The 22,454-nt window shown below is 36.3% G+C and overlaps 1 non-coding gene and 1 pseudogene across 1 annotated transcript; both read left to right on the top strand.

Moving 5' to 3' along the window:
• Positions 1–772: 772 nt before the first annotated feature.
• LOC131170613 (glycine-rich protein 5-like) lies at positions 773–1,736 on the top strand (annotated as a pseudogene).
• Positions 1,737–22,247: 20,511 nt separating this feature from the next.
• Positions 22,248–22,354, top strand: LOC131170879 (small nucleolar RNA R71). Its single transcript, XR_009141644.1, has one exon. It is a non-coding gene; the product is annotated as a small nucleolar RNA R71 (small nucleolar RNA).
• Positions 22,355–22,454: the final 100 nt, after the last annotated feature.

Here is a 22,454-nt window from a genome sequence, read left to right as displayed (position 1 = left end):
GGCCGTGCGTGTGGAGACGAAAAATTATAAAATAAAATTAATATATATAAAATAGTTTTATCATTAATTGTGATGGGTTTTGCTGCGATTAATAATTATAGTTAAATTATTATATGTATAATAATTATATTAAATAAAAATTTAGAAAGTAGGGATTAAAATTATATAAAATGTCTAAAATTAATTAATTAAATACTTATAGATGTTATTTAAAATTAATAATTAATAATAAATTAGTAAGTTAGTGACACTGAAATTATTTCTAAAATGGTGAAGTATTGAGTTAGAAGTCAATTATAAAAAAAAAAATTAAATGTGTTTTTAACTTGGGAGTTTATAGTTTTAAAAATAATTTTAATTTGATTGAATTAAAATTTATAGTAAAAATCAAATGCTTTGTCATAATACAAGAAAACCTCATAATTGTCTTGATTACAAATAAAAAAATGGGGTTGATATAGCATTATGAACTTGGTAAAAATATTCTCCACAGCTAGGATTCCACAACAAAGATTTTTAATGGAAATTCAATTGGGATCAGCTTTTATCCCAGGGAACGTGAGGTGGAGTTGCACTCTTATGCATGCAAAATGTAGGTAATGCAAGGGACCATTAAATGAAACCTCTTTCCAATAATGGATAACACAACAATAAGGTGCTTTCTGCTTAGACATGACGGTGGCTATGAATGCAAAATGGTCCAATCACGTTCACGTAGATGTGTATGTAATCGAGTTGGAGGTGTTGTAAAGCTATCGGCATGACAATTGAACAGTCTCAAAACCGTTCTAAAATTCTCTCTTTACTGGAGAAATGGCTAGTCTTGACCTAAGATTAAAAGGCCATGTAAGCTCCTATACATATATATATATATATATTCAACCATGGAAGACTCGTTTCATCTTCCCAATCACGTGTTTTAGTGGCAATGGAGTCTCTCAAATTTACGCGGGTGGCTGTGTTCATTGCTATGTTGGTATGCAGTGAGTCTGTCGAGAACAGGAAACCAGAGGAGAATAAGGGTGGGGAAGTCAAGAAACCTCAGTGGTTTTTCGATGGTGTTGGTAACCCGGGCTGGGTTGTTTGTGGTATTGGAGGTTTTGCTGGTGGTTTCGGTGGCGGAAAAGTGTTGAACTTTAGTCATTCTTTTGTTTTTGGGAAGGAAGTGGGTTTCAGATTTGGTACCGGTAGCCCTGGCATTGGTCTTGGTAAGCCTGACTGTGTTGGAAAAGGTCGTGTTGGCGGGGGATTGGTGGAGGTGTTGGTGGCGGTAGTGGGACTAGTGGTGGCGCTGGTGGGGGAGGTGGAATTGATGGAGGAGGTGGTGTTGGTGGAAGCACCATCAGAAAAGGAAAAGCATCATCATGGAGGTGGTGGTGGTGGTATTGGAGGCAGCATTGGCAAAGGAGGTGGTGGTGGAGTTGGAGGTGGTGCAGGTGTAGGAAATGCAGAAGTTGTTGTTGGTGGTGGTGGTGGTGGTGTTGGTGGAGGTGGAGGTGGAGGTGCGGGTGGTGGCTTTGGGGGAGTACTGGGAAAGGAGTTGGAGGTGGAGTGGGTGGCGGTGCAAGGGGAGGATTTGGAGGAGGCATTGACAAGGGAGCCGGTGGAGTTGTAGGTAGTGGAGCTGGTGGTGGATTCGGAGGCAGTGTAGGTATTGGTGGTGACGAGGCGGGGGAGGAGGATTTGGTGGAGGTGGAGGTGGTGGTGGTGGTATCGGTGGTGGAGGCATTAATTGATTGTGGTAATGGATTTGGTGGCATAATCGTGGCTAATCAGTAAAACCTTATGAGATGAATAAATCATGCGCAATGAATTAGGAATCTACAATTGTTGACAGCTTGCTGCTTTGGGTTCCTTTATCAACTTCTAAATATTGTACCTATCTGAATAATTCCTTTTATCAGATTTTTCGTAATGTTGCTTCTAGTTAGCAACTATATGTTCATTATTTTTATGGTAAACTAGTTAGAAATGTAATCGGAGAAGATGATTCTGAAATATTTTTATTAGAATTATCTGATATGTATGTGATTGTTAAAAATACCTAAAATACACACTAGTGCTGAAAACAATTTAAAGCCATGGCATCAAGGATGGTGATACATCAATTACAGCTCTCCAATTTTTCTTTTTTTATAAGTAAAATGATTTTATTGAAAATTATAGGCTCAAAAAAAAAACTTAGTTTATGTCGTCTAACTATCTCAGTCATCAGACTATCTGATGCACCCAATTTAGGATGAAACAAGTAAAGTTAAAATCTGAAAAATATGATACAAGATAAAATAGAGTCAACGTAGACATGCATAGAAGTAATGAATCACTTATCAGCAAAGCACACGATAGGACACAAGTAGTAGCAACCGAACTCAACAAAACATTCTGGGGCTTGAAGATACAATAACATACCAACTAAGCAACAAAAACCAACAATATAGCAACAATTAAGACTCGCAAGACACAATGAACAAAGGCTAAACACTCAGTGTGAATGAGGTATCCAAAACAAATAGGTAGCCAAGTTTAGAGAACAACTACTTCAGAACACATGTGACACTGATTAACCTCAACATTTAGCACCTCCAACTCCACTTGGCAGTCTAGGATATGAAGATGATTTTACCTCCACTTTTTATGATTCGGGTTTAGGTTTAGATTTTTCCTGTTCTGGTGGATTATTCTTCAGTTCCTCCCAACAATTCCTTTCTAATTCCTCTTGCCTTCGCCTTTCTAATTTCTCCAACATGTTAAGTGCCAGATCTACAAAGCATTTCTCCTCATTTTCTGTAGTTTTAGCGCTCAATTCAATAAACAAATATCTAAGGTATTGTTGTTTTGAATCTCTCTTGTCCAGTACTGTCATAGATTGTAAGCTTCAATTCTTTCCCACTTATTTTCTCTACGTGATCTTCATTTCCACACTTGGAGGGAATCTTGCTATCCTTCACCTACCCATTGGTTGTTACAGAGGCAGAGATCTCCTTTGATTATATTCACATAGTGGTTCATAACAAAATTATCTTCTTTCTCGTACTCAAACTCGAGATCTTTTCCTAATTCAAATATTTGAGCCGGTTCCTTTGAGGGAGAAAGAACTGTTGTAGCCTCAGTTTCATTACTTCTAGGCAAGAGAAGTAGAAAATCGTTCCTTCTCTTGATGTCATTGTCCGACGCCACAAAAGCTTTTTTTGAATGCTTCCTTTTCTCTTTATTTTTCCCAACAGAGCTCAATTTTGAATATAAATCTAACAGTTCTAAGATGGGCGTGGACTTTCTCCTTTGCTTTTGGATTGTATTTGCCTTAAAGAATGAAAGTGGCACATTATAATCAAAACTTGGACCTTATTCAGCAGCAGAATTAACCTGTTGGTTTGAGGGTCCATCCAATGAGACCTTATCATGTTGTTTATTTGGGCCCATGATTGACTTTTTGAATTACCAGAGATTGAGTGGGCTTATTCAAACTCATCACAAGGAAGGACAGATGGGCAATCCCATGAATGCATCCTATCAATCATGTCCAGCTCATAGCTGTAACCATTTGAGTGCTGTGCCGGAGAGGTTTGCGCGTCTCTTGAGTTATCGAGGATTACTGCATCGTGGGTCTGAATAAGGATGTCAGAGTTTAAATTTAAATTTGAGCGGCTACTTGTTGACATTGACCATCATGAGCCTCTTCTTGAACTTCATTTCCTTGACTCAAGAACCCTGAGCAATCAGCATGATTACTTGCCTCATCTGGTGTGCCCATCTCTTCATTGACATTGGCAGAGTCCATTGGATGTAAAGCAATCAAGAATTGATGATATGGCCTAACCGTTAGTGTACGAGTCGTACAAATAGTATATTTGTGTTAATGATTGAATTTTTAATATAAAAATTGATTAATTTAAGTTAATTTTGAAATTCAAGTGATAGATTGATAGAATTTGAGGTAAGAAATTTATATACGCAAAATTAACAATCTAATTACCAATATGAAGATTCAACTAAATTAGAAGCAAATTAAAATATAACAAGATTTAAAATGATAAGCAATTAAACTCGATTAAAATTAATAATGGTAAAATGGTAATTCCGGAGTTTGGAAATTCATATTCAAACTATTATGGGATTTTTAAATTGGTTATTCAATCTTATGGAAATCATGGGTTTCCAGAATATTAATTTTTAAATCTTTTGAATACCCTTTCGAGTGAGACAAAGAATGTCTTAATTAACTTAATCCTACTTTCGTGGAGTTAAAATTAATCAAGACCCATTAAGTTTCTTAATTAATCTATAAATCTTCTTAATCCTTAATCTATTTCTAGATCTAAGTTAATCAAGTCTAATTTATTGATCATCTATCACAGGGTTTTCTCCTTTTAGTGCTTCAACCATGGATTAAGAACAATACTTAATGGGATTCTACACTAAACATGTCATTAAGCATATAAAAAATAGATAAAATCTCATAAAAACCACAAAATATGGATTACCCAATCAAAATCTACAAGATATCTCAAATATTACATCCCAACTCCAGAATCTATGAAAACTACTCACTATCCATAATATTTACAAGAAATTCTGAGTAAATATGGAAATAAAACTTGAATCTATGCTAAGAACTAAGAAACCCAATATAAGAAAGGTAGAAAATAGTTAAGAAAAGAGGAAAGCTCCAAATCTGGTTTAGAAAATGAGAAGTGACGTTTCCACTGCTCTGTTTTTCTGATCGTTCCTCTGCTGCTGCTTTTTCTTCCTTTTTTTCTCTCTTTTCTTCCCTTTTCAAAATGAGATAAGGACATATTTATATTCTTCTGATAAGTAGCCCTAAAATGGTGTGATTTGAGGTGAAGTTCACATGAGAGAATCTTTCTGCCAGCTCATTGTGAAGAGTTATGCAAGTTTCTTATGCAGGTTCCATGCAAATTTGATAGTTCTAGGTGTTTCCCGTGATGTTGCATAAGCTATGCAGGTTGGTCGTGCGGGTTTTTCAAGCTTTGGAGTCTTCTACGAAACTGCATAAGTAGAGTGCATAAGTTATGCAGGCTCTTATGTAGTTTTCAGCAGGCTTGAGAGCTCTTTCCATGAAGCTGCATAAGTAGGGAGTGAAACTGCATAAATTATGCAGTTAGTCATGCAGGATTCCGTGAAGCTGTATAAGCAAGGTGTGAACCTGCATAAGTCATACAGATTTTGGCAAGTTTAAGAATTTGCTTATTCTCCCTGTGTAGAACTGTACAACTTGTATAGCAGGTTATGCACATTTCGACCATTTTGCATTCTTTAACTTTTAAGCTTTGTTTTTTATATCTTTGGCTATAGGAATCACTCCTCATTGGCGTAATTTCTTTTTAGTCCCTCAAAAACACCATTTTACCTACAAAACAAAGCAAAATTACAAATTAACTCAAAAATTGATAATTACGAAAAACTATCTAAATAACTAATAAAATTAGCTAAAAGTGACTAATAAGTAAATGAAATGGCCATGAAATCTAACCTAAATGGCTATGCAAAATGTATGTATCAAATACCCCCAAATTCAAATATTTGCTTGTCCTCAAGCAAACTTTAAAATATAATGCAAATTTAAGGGTGTCTTGTCCAAAGAGCTATAAAGTAACTTAACATACCTTTAGCCAAACCAACAATCCATATACAGATTCTTCAAGATGCAAAGAATCTAATGCTTATCCAAGCTTTCATTGCTTAGCCATCCTTACCCATTCAATCTCATTTAGTGATACAACCTAAATCTAAACAATATATCACAACTTTAGCAATGTCATAAATATTCAAATGAGTTATATTTTGTCATGTGAAAAGGCTATATTATCCCCTAAAAGGCTTACTACTCCTATGTAAATGAGGGTATTTCATAAAATTTCTCATAAAATTATTATTATCCTTTTGTTGCCAAAGTAATATAAGTCAATTATCATCCAAAATTCTCAAACCATCCAATCAAAAGAAAAAGTCATGCTCAAAAAGAATTCTAGAACAATCAATAGCTAAAGTATCTCTATATAGAATGATAGAATTTAATGAGTTAATGAATGAATTTCCAATCTCATAGGCAAACTCCCTACTCCTATCTCCACTAATGTTGCAATTACTATCAAGAGATCAGGGGTCTTTTAGGGATGTAATAGGGCTATGGGGTTCAAAATGAGGTTAAGAAGGAAAAGGATAAAAGGGATTCAAAGTATGAGAATATTTTCAATCTTAAAAACATAAGGTACACTTATATATATATATATATATATATATATGAAGAGGAGAGAAATACACAATGAAAATTTTCAAGTGTTAGCCTATTTTACAAAATACATTAAATGGAGGGACTCATTCCTAATTCTGAAGATAATATTAGTATAACTAAGTTAAAACTTATTGATTTATTTATTAAATTTTTAATATCAATGTTTTATCTCAAATTTTTAGAAGTATAGGGCTATTTTATTGTTAATATTCAAATGAATTGAGACAGTTTAAAATCGAAGGCATGAAAATCGATTTTTGACTTAAAATAGCTAGCACTTGAAAATATTTTCCATTGAATTATAAATTATAATTCTGTGTCTAAACAATTGAAATTTGTTGGTGAAAGTAGCCATTATTCAAGCAATATATTTCTACTTTATTTCTTCTTGATATAACTTTAAACTTGTATCTTGTATCTTTTCTTGATGATTGTCCCTTAAAATGCCACCCCCAAACTCATTTCCTTTAATCACTTTGGGTGGATTTCTTTCAATTTGAATGACAATAATGAAAGGCACATAGACTATCACTTTACAAGATGACAAGCATTTTTCTCCCCTTCATTTTTTTTTTCTTTTTTTTTATATATAGTGTACCTAATATTATAAATAATTATTCTCATGAAAAAGGTTGGAGTGTTTGGCTCATTGACTAGGTAGCAATAAAGGTTCCAAGAAAAATTTAGAATACAAAGGCTCAAATGGGCTTACAAGAGTTAGTTATAGTCAGAAGAAAAGGCCAAAGGTTTAAAATGAGAAGGTTTAAGTCAAAGAATGCCTAATCATCTCTCTTTTCAAGTACGAGCTGGTATTTCACTTTGAAAGGTTTAGAAAATTTGTTCTAGGATTGGTGAGACATCACTTAACTACCTTTTATCCTATAGCTCTATCTAAGCACTCCAATCTCTAAATGACTGGTTGGGTGGTTTTTTGGCTAAGAAGATATAAGCAAATAATGCACACTTTAAAACTTTGCACCTCTTAGGAAAACTTTCAATTTACAAACCCAACTAAAAGTAAGTCAAATCACTCTTATAAGCAACTTCTCATTACTCAAGGGATTTGGCAAAAGATTTTATTTCATGAATGCATGATTCCTAAAAATGAGCAATGCATTAACTAAATGGAAGAAATGGAAGAAATCTATTTGTATGCATTATGTACAATTTCAAAGTGATGTATAATGTGTATGTGAATGTGCTAAATATGTGTGTATGTGTAATATGTATGCAAAATATTTACAATATATATATATATATATATATATATATATATATATATATATATATAGAGTGGGATGAGATGTTCTTGTACTCAAAATGTGAAAAATTTAGCAAAAATCAAAATGCACACCCCCAAACTCAAAATTGGACATTGTCCTCAATGTCTAAGGTAGTGCTGCAGGAAAATTCAAATTAAAGAGGAATAACCAGGAATTGTTAAATTTAGAAGCAAAGATAAGGAGGTACCTGGCATGGAGCAGTAATTTAGCATCTAAAATGTGAATAGAAAAGATGATGATGATGCATAAGAAAGCTACATAGGTTATGCAGAATAAATGCTTTGCAGAACAGTTGCATAAGGAGACTGCACAAGCTATGCAGGATGGCATGAGTTGCATAAGGGACTGCATAGGTTATGCAAAACAGTTGCATAAGGAGAAATATAAGTTGAAAAGTAGCTGCATAAGCAGTTTCATAGCCTGTGCAGTATACTGAATAACTGCAGCATAATGATATATCAAGGAACAACTTGAAAACAACTGCATAGGCATGTAAATATATACAATCTATTGATAAGTATGCATAAAGGAGCAACAAAGGTAAATAGAAGCAATGAAAAACCAATGGAATAGTCATCCAATTGTATTTCAAGAAAATAGAATTCGAAACAAACTAAAATTATTCTTTACATTTAAAAATAAAAGCTCCAAGAAGTTGAACAAGGGTAAAATAAAAATTAATCTATTTCTATGGCTTTGACCTTGTCCAAAGGTGCTGCTAGAGGACTGGATGGAGCTGGCTGCTGCTGAAGGGGTGGCTCTGGAGGAGGTGATGGAGGTGGAGGTGGCATACCCAAAAAAGCCATAAGCTGCTTCATCATCTCGTGCAATATCTCTCCAAAACTGAATAGCATTCCAAACTCCTTTATCTGCTACCTCTGTGCTTATGTATGGGACCCTAAATAATCCATCAATAGCAAACCCAAAGATACTATGAAATTGGTTCAATGATAACTCCCTATCCTGCCCTAAGCACCTAAATTTCATAATTGGCTTGTAATCCATCTCATGCAGTTTCAAGGTATCAGAAAATGAGGATATAAATTCCAAAACTATGGCTGGATAAACTAACTCCTGTCTATGCACAAATTCCATTCAACCTAGACCATCAAGGTAGGTAACAACACTATCAAATAAACCAACAGATTGGAGGGCATTTATAGAAATGTACCTAGTGGGTTGAACTTTTCTGTCCTTTAGCTGCTTAAAAGTTGCCTTATAGGTTGCATCAAGAAGAGGCCAAGGTAATTTGGATACCTGTGTTGCAGCGGATGAGGATTGCTTCTTGCTAGAGGAGGGAGATTTGGCTTGTGGGGTAGAGGCAGAAGCACTAGCCCCTTATCATTTGGAAGTCATAGTTCTGGGGTTTTTGGGTGTAGGCTCAGAAGGAGGAGTAGCAAGTGGGTCCTTGCGTTTTGCAGGAGGTGGTGCAGATGCCATGGGTCAGGTTTTCTTAGACCAGATTCTTCTTTTGAAGGTAGATGGTTGGGGAGGTTGAGAGGTTTGTGGTGGAGGGGAATCGGGATTCGAGGCTTGAATGGCGAGGGGAGTGACTTGGAGAGGAGAGCCTTGAGGGGAAAGGGGAGAAGTTTCCATGGCAGTGGTCGATGATGATAGGAATAGAGGAGGGAAGAAGAAAATAAAAGAAATAGAGGAGAAATTAGGGTTTTGGTCGGCGAAAAGATAGGAAAATGAAAAAGTAATGCCGAGAAAAGTGGGAGGGAGGGTGGTTGTGAACAGTAATTATGGGAAGTGAAAGGTGGGAAATTGGGTGTATGAAAATTTTGATTTGCATAGGACATGCGAATTTCTGCATAAGGGGAAAATGGATGTGCATAACTTATACAGGCACTTATGCAAGTTTCGACAAGAATGAGAATTTTTTAAAAGTTAGTTGTGTAAGAGTGCATAAGTCATGCATGCTCTTATACAAGTTTCGGTAGAAAAGAAATCCCAGTAAATTTGGTTGTGCAATAGTACATAAGTTATGCACTTGGTTATGCAAAATTCGGCAGAAATGAGGATTTCAGGAAATTAAGTTATGCAAGAGTGCATAAGTTATGCAAATACTTATGCAGATTTCGGCAAGAATGGAAATGATAAAATTTTAATTATGCAGGATTGCATAAGTTACACAAGAACTTATGCAGATTTCGGCAAGAATGAAAATTTTTGGAAAATGCATGGGAATGAGTCTCAATAAGAATCTACACAAAGTTATGCAGTTACTTATACACAATTTAACAAGATTCAAATTATAATAAAAGTGCATTGTAAATTTGGAAAATGCATGGGAATGAAGAAATTCTACCTTAAAACATGAAAACTTGTCATCAAAAACAAATCAACACATGCAAAATCCATCTTAATTACACCATACAAGTTTATGATAGCAATTTCTGCATAAGAGATATTTGTGAACAGTGCCATTTCAACTCAAACCCTGCAAATTAACATTCTAGCACATTAAAGTTCAATAAGAATTTGCACAAAGTTGCACTTATTCACCAAAGAAAATAGGCATTCCAAATTATGCCAATTAAATACAATATGTCCAAATTGAATCACACAACCCAATTGATGCGTCCCTACCGCAAGTGCACAGGTCGTACAAGTAGTATAGAAAAATATCGATCCCATGAGGAGTCGTGTTAATGATTGAATTTTTGATATAAAAGTTGACTAAATCGAAGTATCTATGAAATTAAAGAAGTGAATTGATGAGTAATGGAGCGTAAAATCTATATGTGCAAAATCAATATTCTATTTAACAATGTATCGCATTAAACTAAAATTGCATCAAATTGAAATAGGCAAGTTCAAATATGGCAATATTGAAAATGGCAATCAATTAAATTCAATTGAAAATTAACAATGGTAAAAAGGCGATTCTGGAGTTCGGGATTTCATATTCGAGCTATTTTGGGATTTAAATCGGTTATCCAATTTTATGAAACTTATGGGTTTTAAGGAGATTAATTCTTAAATCCTTTGAATTCCCTTTCGAGTGAGACAAAGAGTGCCTTAATCAAACTAATCCTACTTTCGTGGAGTTAGAATTAATTAAGACCCATTAAGTTCTTTAATTAATCTGTGAATCCTCTTAATCCTTAGCCTATTTCTAGGTCTAAGTTAATTAAGTCCAATTTCTTGATTATCTATCACAAGGTCTTCTCCTTTTGGTGCTTCAACCATGGATTAAGAACATCACTTAATGGGATCCTACACTAAGCATGTCATTAAGCATACAAGAAATGAATAAAACTCATTAAGACCACAAAATATGGATTACCCAATCAAAATCCATAAAATATCTCAAATATTACAACCCTTACTCCAGAATCAAAAGTAAACTACTCACTATCCATAATGCTTACAAGATATGATGAGTTTAAATGGAAATAAAGCTTTAATCTAAGCTAAGAAGTAAGAAATTAAATACTAGAAATGTAGAAAAATGTAAGGGAAGAAAGAAATCTGCAAATCTTGGTTGAAAATGGTGTGGAAGGTGAAAGTGACTCCTCAAATTCTGCCTCTCTTCTCCTTTCCTTTTCTGCTCCTTGTCTCTCTCTAAAATGGGAAAATGGGACTATTTATAGCATTTTTCTGACATGGAGCCCTAAAATGGTATGTTCTAGGAGGAATTAATTGAGGGAATCTTACAACACTCATTAATGAACTCTTTATGGATCAGATAAGTGGACTGCATAAGTTATGCAGTCCCTTATGCAGTTTTCGGCTGGTTCTGAGTCACTTATGCGAAACTGCATGACTTGGTGCATAGGTTATGCACAATTCCGTGAAGGTGCATAAGCTATGCAGTCTCCTTATGCACATTTCGGCTGGTTCTGGAACAGTGATCTTTCTCCTTATGCAGATCTGCATAGCTTATGCGGCAAGTTATGCACAATTTGGTCAATGCATATTTCAGCTTGAAAACTTGTTTTTGACATCTTTGGCTGTAGAAGACACTCCTCAATGGCAAAATTCTCTTTAGTCCTTCAAAAATACCATTTTTCCTACAAAACAAAGTAAAAATTACAAATTAATCCAAAATCGACAATTATGAAAAACTAACTAATTTACTAATGAAATTAGCTAAAAATAACTAATAATAGAATAAAATGGCTATAAAATTAGACCTAAATGACTATGCAAAATGTATGCATCAAATACCCTCAAACTCAAGCTTTTGCTTGTCCTCAAGCAAACTTTAAAATGTGGTGCAAAGTTTTTAGGGGTGCCTTATCCAAAGAGTTATGAAAATTACCAATTGAAGTAACTTAACACACCTTCAGCCATACCAGCAATCCATATACCCATCCTTCAAAATGCAAAGAATTTAATGCTTATCCAAGTTTTCACCGCTTAGCCATCAAGTCAATTATCATTCAAAATCTCTAAACCAACCAATCAAAAGAGAGGGTCATGCTCAAAAGGAATTCTAGAACAATCAATAGTCAAAGTGTCTCTATATGGAATGATGGAATTGAATGAATAGATGAATAGTTTTCCAATCCCATAGGCAAATTCCCTACTCCTATCTCCACTAATGTAGCAAGTACTATCAAGAGATCAAAGGTCTTTTTAGGGATGTAATGGGGCCATGGGATTCAAAAAGAGGCTAAGAAGAAAAATGGGTAAAAAGTATTCAAAGCATGAGAATATGTTGCAATTTTGAAACATAAGGTACACTTTATTATATCTTTTTCTCTTTTCTTTATATATATATATATATAGGAGAGAGAAATACATAATGAGGATTGTCAAGTGCTAGCATATTTTACAAGACACATAAAATGGAGGGACATTTTGATACTTTAGACTTGTATTTTGCATTTTCTTTTGATGATTGTCCCTAAAAATGCCACCCCCAAACTCATTTCTTTTAATACTTTGGGTGGATTTCTTTCATTTTGAATGACAATGGTGAAAAGCACATATACTAGCACTTTTACAAGGTGACAAGTATTTCTTCTCCCTTTTATTGTATATATATATATATATTTTTTTTTATTTATTTTTTTTATGTACCTAATATTATGAATAATTATTCTCATGAAAAGGGTTGGAGTGTTTGGTTCATTGGCTAGGTACTAATAAGGATTTCAAGAAAAATTAGGGATAAAAAGGTTCAAAGGGGTTTGCAAGGGTAAATTTTAATTGGGAAAAAGGGCCAAAGGTTTAAAATGAGAAGGTTTTAAATCAAAGAATGCCTAATCATCTCTCTCTTCAAGTACAAGCTGGTATTTCGCCTTGAAAGGTTTAGAAAATTTGTTCTAGGATTGGTGAGACATCATTTGACTATCTTATATCCAATAACTCCCTCTAAACACTTCCTTCTCCAAATGACTAGTTGGGTGGCTTTTTGGCTAAGAAGATATAGGCAAGGGATAGACACTTCAAAACTTTGCACCTTTTAGGAAACTTTCAATCCACAAACCCAACTAAAGGGTGAGTCAAATCATTCTCATAGGCACATTTTCAATACTCAAGGGATTTGGCAAAAGATTTTAATGCATGATGCATGATTCCTAAAATGAGTAATGCATTAACTAAATGGAGGGAGTCTATTTGTATGCAATGTGTACAATTTCTAAGTGATGTATAATGTGTGTGTAAATGTGTTATGTATATGTATGTGTGGAAATATATGTAAAATATTTACAATATATGTAAATGAAATGGGATGAGATGTTCCTAACTCAAAATGTGAAAAATGAAGCAAAAATAAAGCAAAAATCAGAATGTGCACCCCCAAACTCAAAATTGGACATTGTCCTCAATGTCTCATGCAATGTGTTATCAAAAGTCAAAGGAAATGGTAATTACCAGGAATTGTAAAGATTAAGAGCAAAAAGAAAGAGTTACCTGGTATGTAGCAGATGAGAATTCAAGATAAAGGGATGCATAAGAAACTGCACAGGTTATGCAGAGTTAAGTCTTGCCCGAGCATGTGCATAGGTAAGGTGCATAAGCCATGCAGTGCTGCATAAGAGGCAATATATGTTGCATAGGCTATGCAGGACAGTTGCATAAGGGGAATACAACCTGTGCAGTGCTGCATAAGTAGCAGAAAGGGTTGCACAGGCTATGCAAAACATGCATAAGGGGAATACAACCTGCAGTGTATACAAAAGCTGCTGCATGGGAATTGGCAAGGGGAATGTACAACCAGCAGTAGAAGTATTGAAATATATACATAGTATGGGCAAATATGTACAAAAGGGCAATAAGTGCAATGAAAATCAAAGAAGACTAATGTAATAGCTATCTAATAAAACTGCAAGAAAAAGCAATTTAAAACAAACTAATTCGAATAAACAAACATAATCCAAAACAAACTATAAATGTTTGAACATATTTACAAAGAAAAGGTCCTATAAGATTGAACAAAAGTAAAGCAGCTAATCTATGTCTATTGTTTTGCCTTTGTCCAAGGATGTTGCTAAGGGGCTGGTGGCTGCTGCTGGCTGTCGAAATGATGGTGCTGGAGGAGGTGATGGAGGTGGGGGTGGCATGCCCAAAAAGATCATGAGTTGCTTCACCATCTCCTTCAGTTCTTTCTGTTTGTCCCTGGTTTCCATGACAAGGTCAAATAGTTGATCATGACGATCCTTGAGTGTATCAAGACCAGTGTCAAGCTTCCTATCCACAAAGTATATGTCATCACTAAGCCTTTCAAGATAGGTGAATAAGGCTTTAGTGTTGAATGCGAGAGTCTTGTGGATGAGGAAGGTTCATTTGTAGGAGGTATGAAATGAGCAGGTAGCTGGAATGTCCTGAGCAGGCTGAGGGGGTGGGGTAGGTGTAGTAGGGTGCTGTGGGACTGATGTGAAAGGTTGGGTTTCTGGTTGTGCAATAGGCTCAGTTTCTGCTGCAGGGTGGACAGTATCAAAACATGACAAATTGAACCCTGTTTTGGTTAAGTGTGCAGTATCAAAATATGAAGTGTCCTCAAGTGCTGGTATTGAGTGCTCTGCAGGATTAAAACCAAAATGCTTGGCTATGACAGTGATGAGCCCACCCAAAACAATGTCACCTATGGATTTGGTGGCAATATGCAGCACATGTTCACAAAAGAAATAACCAGGAGATACCTTAACTTTGTGAAATGCACACCATAACATAAATAGTTCAGATTTTCCCACAGCACCAGAACTAGTCCCTCTGCCCAATATGGTGCTAGCCATCAGCTTATGAATAAACCTAAGTACAGGGTCAAGTATTTAGGATGTTTTTGATCTTCCAGCAGAGAAAGTTTGAGGTTGGTTTGTGATGATTCTCCAAAATTGGGCAGCATTCCAAATGCCCTTGCTGGCTATACTTACTCCAGTATGTGGTACTCTAAACAACCCATCAATTGCAAAACCGAAAATGCTATGAAATTGGTCTAATGACAGCTCTCTATTTTGCCCCAAGCATCTAAATTTCATAATTGGCTTATGGTCTACATCATGCAAGTTGAGGGTAGCAGAGAATGAAGAAATAAACTCCAAAACTAGAATTGGATAAACTATCTCTTGCTTATGCACAAATTCTGTCCAACCCATACCATCAAGATATGCAACTACATTGTCAAATAAACCAAGAGATTGTAAAGCATCAGCAGATATATACCTAGTGGGTTGTACCTTCCTATCCTTAAGTCGCTTAAAAGCTGCTTTTTGAATCGTATCAGGGAGAGGCCAGGGTAGCTTTGATACAAATGAGGTTGCCGAAATTGTCTTTTTGCTGGAAGAGGGTGTAGAGGCTGGAGCTTTTGGCTTTTTGGGAGGCGGTTCCGACAATGGGGTGGGTGGGTCTTTGCGTTTGGACAGAGGAGGGGCAGAGGACATGGGTCGCACAGATTTTGACCGGATTTTGCGTTTGTATGTGGTTGGGGGAGGTGGTGGGGGTGTCGCTTATGGAGGGGAATTGGGAGTGGGGGGTATCGATGACAATGGTGAAACTTGGAGAGGGGAAGCGGGGCGGGAATGTGGAGGGGACTCCATTGCCGATGGGAAGATGGAAGAGATAAGGGGGAAAGAAGAAAATCGAAGAAGAATGAGAATTAGGGCAAATGTAGTGAGAATCGAAATGGAGGAGAAGGTGTGAGAAGGAGTTATGCCGGAATGAGGATTGTGAGAGAGGAAGGGAAGTGAACAGGGTTTATCGGGGTGAAGGTGGGAAAGGAAAAGGAAAAAATTTTGATTTAAATGAGTTATGTAAAAGACTGCATAAGTGAAAAATGATTTATGCATAACCTATGCACTGTTCGGCTGGTATTGAAATCTTAGGTTGGTGGTCATGCAGTTGTGCATAAGTCATGCACCTTCCTTATGCATGTTTCGGTGACCCTTGAAATTTTGAGGAGCGAAGTCATGCGGGAGTGCATAAGTTATGCACTCCCCTTATGCATCTCTCGGCAGAAGTGGTTTTTCAGAAAATCGGGTCATGCAGAAGTGCATAGGTCATGCACTCTGCTCATGCACTGTTCGGCAATTTTTGGAATTTGGGTTGGTGGTCATGCAGTTGTGCATAAGCTATGCACTCTGCTTATGCACTCTTCGGTGAGTTTTGAGTTTCAGAGAATGAGGTCATGCAGAAGTGCATAAGTTATGCACTCTGCTTATGCAGGTCTCGGCAACTTTGATTTTTCTGGGTTTCTGGTCATGTAGAAGTGCATAGGTTATGCACTCTGCTTATGCACCCCTCGGCAGAATTGGAAATTCAGAGTTTTTGGTTATGCAGAAGTGCATAAGCTATGCACTCTGCTTATGCAAACTTCGGTAGAGAGAGAAAATAAAGAATTTGAGGTTATGCAAATGTGCATAGGTCATGCACTCTGCTTATGCAAGTTTCTGGAGATGTGAAATTTGACAAAATTAGGCTATGCAGAGTTGCATAAGCTATGCACCCTCCTTATGCACTTGTAATAAAGGTGAAAAATGGCAAGAATTGTGGTTATGCAGGATTGCATAAGCTATGCAGTTGCTTATGCACAATTTAACAAGATCCAGAATGCAATAGAACATGGATTGCAAGTGTGAAAAATACCCTAGAATGAGGAAATATAATTCCATGAAGCATAAACCATGAGAATTTTCACCAAAAACACATCAATATATACAAAGTATATCAAAAAGGCATCACACAGGCATGTAGACATTGATCCTACATAAAAGACCTTTGAGAGCTATGCCATCTTGACTCAAATTCTGCAAATCAACATTCAGCACATAAAACTCCATAAAAATCTGCATAAAGTTGCATCTAACCACAAATGAGAAATGAACTCTCCAAGATTTGCCAAGAAAATGCAGCATTTCTACCTTGTATCCTATAACCCAAAGAAGCTCAAAACTGCAAAAATAACTCACTTACCACCATATTAACATTATAAGCACAAGTATTAAAAAAAATACACACCCAACCTCACCAAGAATTTAAGTGATCTGCTGCAGATTCTATTTTTCTGCTCTGCATAAACCAGATAGCAACTTCAGCAGTTCACCAACCTTCCTCCATTGATATACATCCAACCTCACCAAAAATACAAGCCATTTGCTGCAGACACCCTTTTTGCTGCAGATTTCATTTTTCCTCTGCATGAACTAGATTGCAGCTCCTGCACAGATTATGCAGCAAAAACTTATCAGTTCTTTTGAAGGACAAAATTTTTCAAGTTAAGAATTACTTCCCCAACAGTTCACCAGCCTTTCTTCATTGAATTACATCTACAAGGGACAAGATTTAACAATGTCAAAAATTGAATTTGGGGAGATTTAAGATAAAACAAAATCAATGAAAATGAAAGTAAATTAGCAAAAGCAAAATAAAAGGACTTGGGATGCCTCCCAAGAGGGCTATTTTATAGTCCTTAGCTGGACTTTTCATGAATTTCACTGAAAAGAGGTGAGGGATTGGAGAGCTTGTAACAGCTTGCTCCTATTATTGGGTCTCCAGTTATGTAATGTTTCAATCTATGCCCATTGACCTTAAAATTCCCAGATTTTTCACTCCAAATTTCAATTGCTCCATAAGGGAAAACCTTAGAAACTCTATATGGACCAGTCCACCTTGACTTGAGTTTTCCAGGGAACAATTTCAATCTTGAGTTAAACAACAAAACTAAATCACCTTCTTTGAATTCCTTTTTCCTCAGATGCTTATCATGCCAAACTTTAGTTCTTTCTTTGTAAATACGGGCACTTTCATAAGCATCCATCCTCAATTCCTCAAGCTCATTAAGTTGTAACAACCTTTTCTCACCAGCTTGCTTAAGATCAAAATTCAAGGTTTGAATGGCCCAATATGCTCTATGTTCTAGCTCCACAGGTAAATGACAAGACTTACCATACACCAACCTAAAGGGAGTAGTTCCTATAGGGGTTTTGTAGGCAGTCCTATATGCCCATAAAGCATCATCTAGTTTGATAGACCAATCTTTCCGAGAATTGTTCACTGTTTTCTCCAAAATATGCTTGAGCTCTCTGTTAGAAATTTCAACTTGTCCTGAAGTTTGAGGATGGTATGGGGTAGCTATCTTGTGCACTACACCATACTTCCTCATTAAGCTCTCAAATTGCTTATTACAAAAATGGGAACCCCCATCACTAATTATAGCCCTAGGAGCTCCAAATCTGCTCAAGACAAATTTCTTTAAGAATTTCACTACCACTCTAGCATCATTAGTTGGAGTTGCAATAGCTTCCACCCACTTTGACACATAGTCAACCCCAACTAAGATGTATCTATTACCATATGAAGGAGGGAATGACCCCATAAAATCTATTCCCCAAACATCAAACAATTCCACTTCAAGAATATTATTTAGGGGCATTTGATCTCTTTTTGACAAATTTCCACTCCTTTGACATTTATCACAATCCAACACAAATTTCCTCACATCCTTAAAAAGATTTGGCCAAAAGAAACCAGCTTGCAAAATTTTACTAGCTGTCTTAGAGATTCCAAAATGACCTCCATAATCAGAAGCATGGCAATGATGCATAATACTCTGTACCTCCTCTTCAGGAATACATCTTCTAATCAGGCCATCACAACATCTCCTAAAGAGTAAAGGGTCATCCCATCTATAAAACTTCACCTCATGCATAAACTTTTTCTTTTGTTGCCATGTCATACCTAGAGGTAAAACTCCACAAGATAGATAATTCACAAAGTCTACATACCAAGGTAGTTTAGCAACAAGAGAGAAAAGTTGTTCATCCAAGAAAAACTCATCAATAGGGATTTCATCCAATTCTTCACCATCCAATTTCAACCTACTAAGATTATCAGCAACTACATTTTCAGCTCCCTTCTTATCTCTAATCTCTAAATCAAACTCTTGTAGCATCAGAATCCACCTAATGAGCCTAGGCTTAGCCTCCTTTTTACGGAGCAAATATCTGATGGCTCCATGATCTGAAAATATAATCACCTTTGAGTCAATAATGTAAGGTCTGAATTTTTCCAATGCAAAGACAATTGCTAAAAATTCCTTTTCAGTTGTTGCATAATTTGTTTGAGCCTCATCCAGTGTTCTACTAGCATAATAAATAGCATAAGCCTTTTTGTCCTTTCTTTGACCAAGAACAGCCCCAATTGCATAGTTGCTAGCATCACACATAATTTCAAAAGGTAGGCTCCAATCAGGTGGTTGCATGATTGGTGCAGTGATAAGAGCTTGCTTCAACCTGCAAAAGGCATCCAAACACTCTTGGTCAAATACAAATGGTGTATCATTACTTAACAAATTAGACAAAGGTTTAGCTATTTTAGAAAAATCCTTGATAAAGCGTCTGTAGAACCCGGCGTGTCCTAGGAAACTTCGAATTCCCTTGACATTGGTAGGAGGAGCCATCTTCTCTATCACTTCGACTTTGGCTTTATCAACCTCTATTCCTCTGTTAGACACCAAATGTCCAAGCACTATCCCTTCCTGGACCATGAAATGACACTTTTCCCAGTTTAACACAAGGTCAGTATCTGCACATCGCTGCAAAATTTTAGAAAGGTTAGCCAAGCATATATCAAATGAAGATCCATAAACAGAGAAATCGTCCATAAAAACCTCCATTATGTCTTCAATGAAATCTGAGAAAATTGCCATCATGCACCTTTGAAAAGTGGCTGGTGCATTACACAACCCAAATGGCATCCTCCTATAAGCAAAGGTTCCATATGGACAAGTAAAAGTGGTTTTCTCTTGATCATTTGGATGGATAGGGATTTGAAAAAAACCTGAATATCCATCTAAATAGCAAAAGTAAGAATGCCTAGCTAGTCTTTCCAACATCTTATCAATGAAGGGAAGTGGAAAATGATCTTTTCTAGTGGCAACATTTAATTTTCTGTAATCTATGCACATTCGCCAACTAGTCACTGTTCTAGTGGGAATTAATTCATTATTTTCATTTTTGACCACTGTCATTCCACCCTTTTTTGGAACAATATGTACTGGGCTCACCCAAGTACTGTCTGAGATAGGATATATGATCCCTGCATCAAACAGCTTCAAAATTTCCTTTTTAACAACTTCTTTCATATTTGGGTTCAACCTCCTCTGATGTTCAATAGATGGCTTACAATTTTCTTCCAAAATGATTCTATGCATGCAAAAGTGTGGGCTTATTCCCTTAATGTCATCTATGGTGTATCCTAAGACTTTCCTAAATTGTCTCAACACTCTTAACAACTTATCAGCCTCTAAGGTACTCAAGTTTGCATTTACAATTACTGGATAAGTGTTATTAGTGCCAAGAAATTCATACCTGAGCTGAGAAGGAAGTTGCTTAAGTTCTACCTTAGGTGCATCTTCTTCCTTGAATGATGGTTGCTTAAATTCAACTTTTTCCTTTTGTGTAAGTTGAAAAACTGGAGCAGAAATGAATGGTGGACTACCCTCTAAGTGTTGAGCATTTGCAGCTACATGAGGGTTGTCATAGTCTATGCCTCCTCCATGAACCAAACAATTTTCAAGTGGATCTTACGATATTTCTTTCTGAAGTGTTCTTCAACCAGCTCATCAATGATATCAACTCTCAAGCAAGTATCAGCTTCAGAATGATGCTTTTTCATAGTGTTATTAATATTGAAAACCAATTGCTCTTCACCAACCCTAAGAGTTAATTTTTCTCCCTTGACATCAATCAATGCTCCTGCTGTAGCCAGAAAAGGCCTTCCCAAGATAATTGGAATATTAAAATCTTCCTCCATGTCCAAGATGACAAAGTCAACAGGTATGTAGAACTTCCCAACCTTCAGAGGCACATTCTCCAAAATCCCTTCAGGATACTTAATTGACCTGTCAGCTAACTGAAGAGAAATGTGGGTTGGTTTAAGATCTCCCATGTTGAGCTTCTCATAAATGGAAAGGGGCATAAGGCTAACACTAGCCCCTAAATCACATAAAGCTTTTGTAGAACATGATTCCCCAATGTGGCATGGAATTGAAAAACTCCCTGGATCCTTGAGCTTTGGAGGAAGTTTCCTTTGGAGGATAGCACTACATTCTTCAGTCAAAGCTACAGTTTCATCATCTTCAAGTTTCCTCTTGTTTGAGAGAATTTCTTTCAAGAATTTTGCATAAGAGGGCATTTGTGAAAGAGCATCAACAAAAGGCACATTTATGTAAAGTTTCTTCAAAACCTCTAAGAACTTCCCAAATTGCCTATCAAGCTTGGCTTTGTGAAAAGGGAAGTTGTGGCTTGTCGGGTTCAGGAGGTATATATTTCTCTTCCTTCTCTTCAATTTCCTCTTTACATTTTTCTGCACTCTCTTGTTTTTCACTCTCATCAGTATTTTTCTCATTTTCTCTCTTCTCACTGTTTTCACTCTTCTCGTGTTTTTCACTCCCATCATTATTTACAACTCTCCCACTTCTTAAAGTAATAGCTTGACATTGCTCTCTTGGGTTTTCTGGTTGACTTGGCAGTTTTCCAAAAGATTTAGCACTTGAGGAAGATGCTTGTTGTGCAATCTGGTTTTCCAGCATTCTGTTATGTGTTTGCATCTGTTCCAGCCTTGCTTTCATCTCTCTCATCTCCTCATCATGCTTATTTTGGTTAGCAAGAATCTGTTGCAATAAAGCTTCAGTGATGGAATTTCGTTCTTGCTGTTTTGGTGGAGGGTTCATATTTTTCTGCTGAAAATTAGGCAGTGGTTGCCTATTTTGCTGATATGGAACTTGACTCTGCTGTTGTGGTTGAAAATTCTGATTTTGAACTTGATTTTGCTGATTTCCCCATGAAAAGTTGGGATGATTCCTCCAATTTGGATTGTAAGTTTGAGAATAAGAATTCCCCATTTGTTTGTTTCCATAATTACCAACATATGCTGCTTGTTCTACATAGTCTACTCCACAGCTGGTAGTTTCCTTTGCATAAGCCACTTGTTGTGAACTTCCAGCTGATGATGATGAACTAACCAACATACTCAAATCTTCCATCTTCTTAGCAAGGACATTTGTAAGTGCATCAAACTTTGCATTAATCATGTTGAATGGGTCAAGATCATACATTCCAGCAGCTTGCCTCTTTTGAGTTGGAGCTGGTCCTCTTGGACTACTCCAAAGATGAGTATTCTTTGCAATTTTCTCCAATAGCTCATAAGCTTCATCTTCATGCTTTATAATAAATTCTCCTCCTGTTTGAGCATCAATAATTTTTTTGATTGCAGGAGTGACATTTGTGTAGAAATTCTGATTTATCATCCATTTTGGAATGGCATGATGTGGGCATAATCTCTCTAATTCCTTCCATCTCATCCATGACTCATAGAGAGTTTCATCTTCTCTTGGTCTGAAAAAGTCATTTGATTCCTCGGCTCTTGAGTTTTCAGTGGAAAATATTGTGCAAGAAATGCATCAGTGAGTTACTCCCAATTTGTAATGGAGTTGTGAGGTAAAGAATCAAGCCAATCCAATGCTC

This window comes from Hevea brasiliensis, chromosome 11 (genome assembly GCF_030052815.1).
Source record: "Hevea brasiliensis isolate MT/VB/25A 57/8 chromosome 11, ASM3005281v1, whole genome shotgun sequence".
Classification (NCBI taxonomy): Eukaryota; Viridiplantae; Streptophyta; class Magnoliopsida; order Malpighiales; family Euphorbiaceae; genus Hevea; species Hevea brasiliensis.
This window is presented reverse-complemented; position numbering and strand designations above follow the sequence as displayed.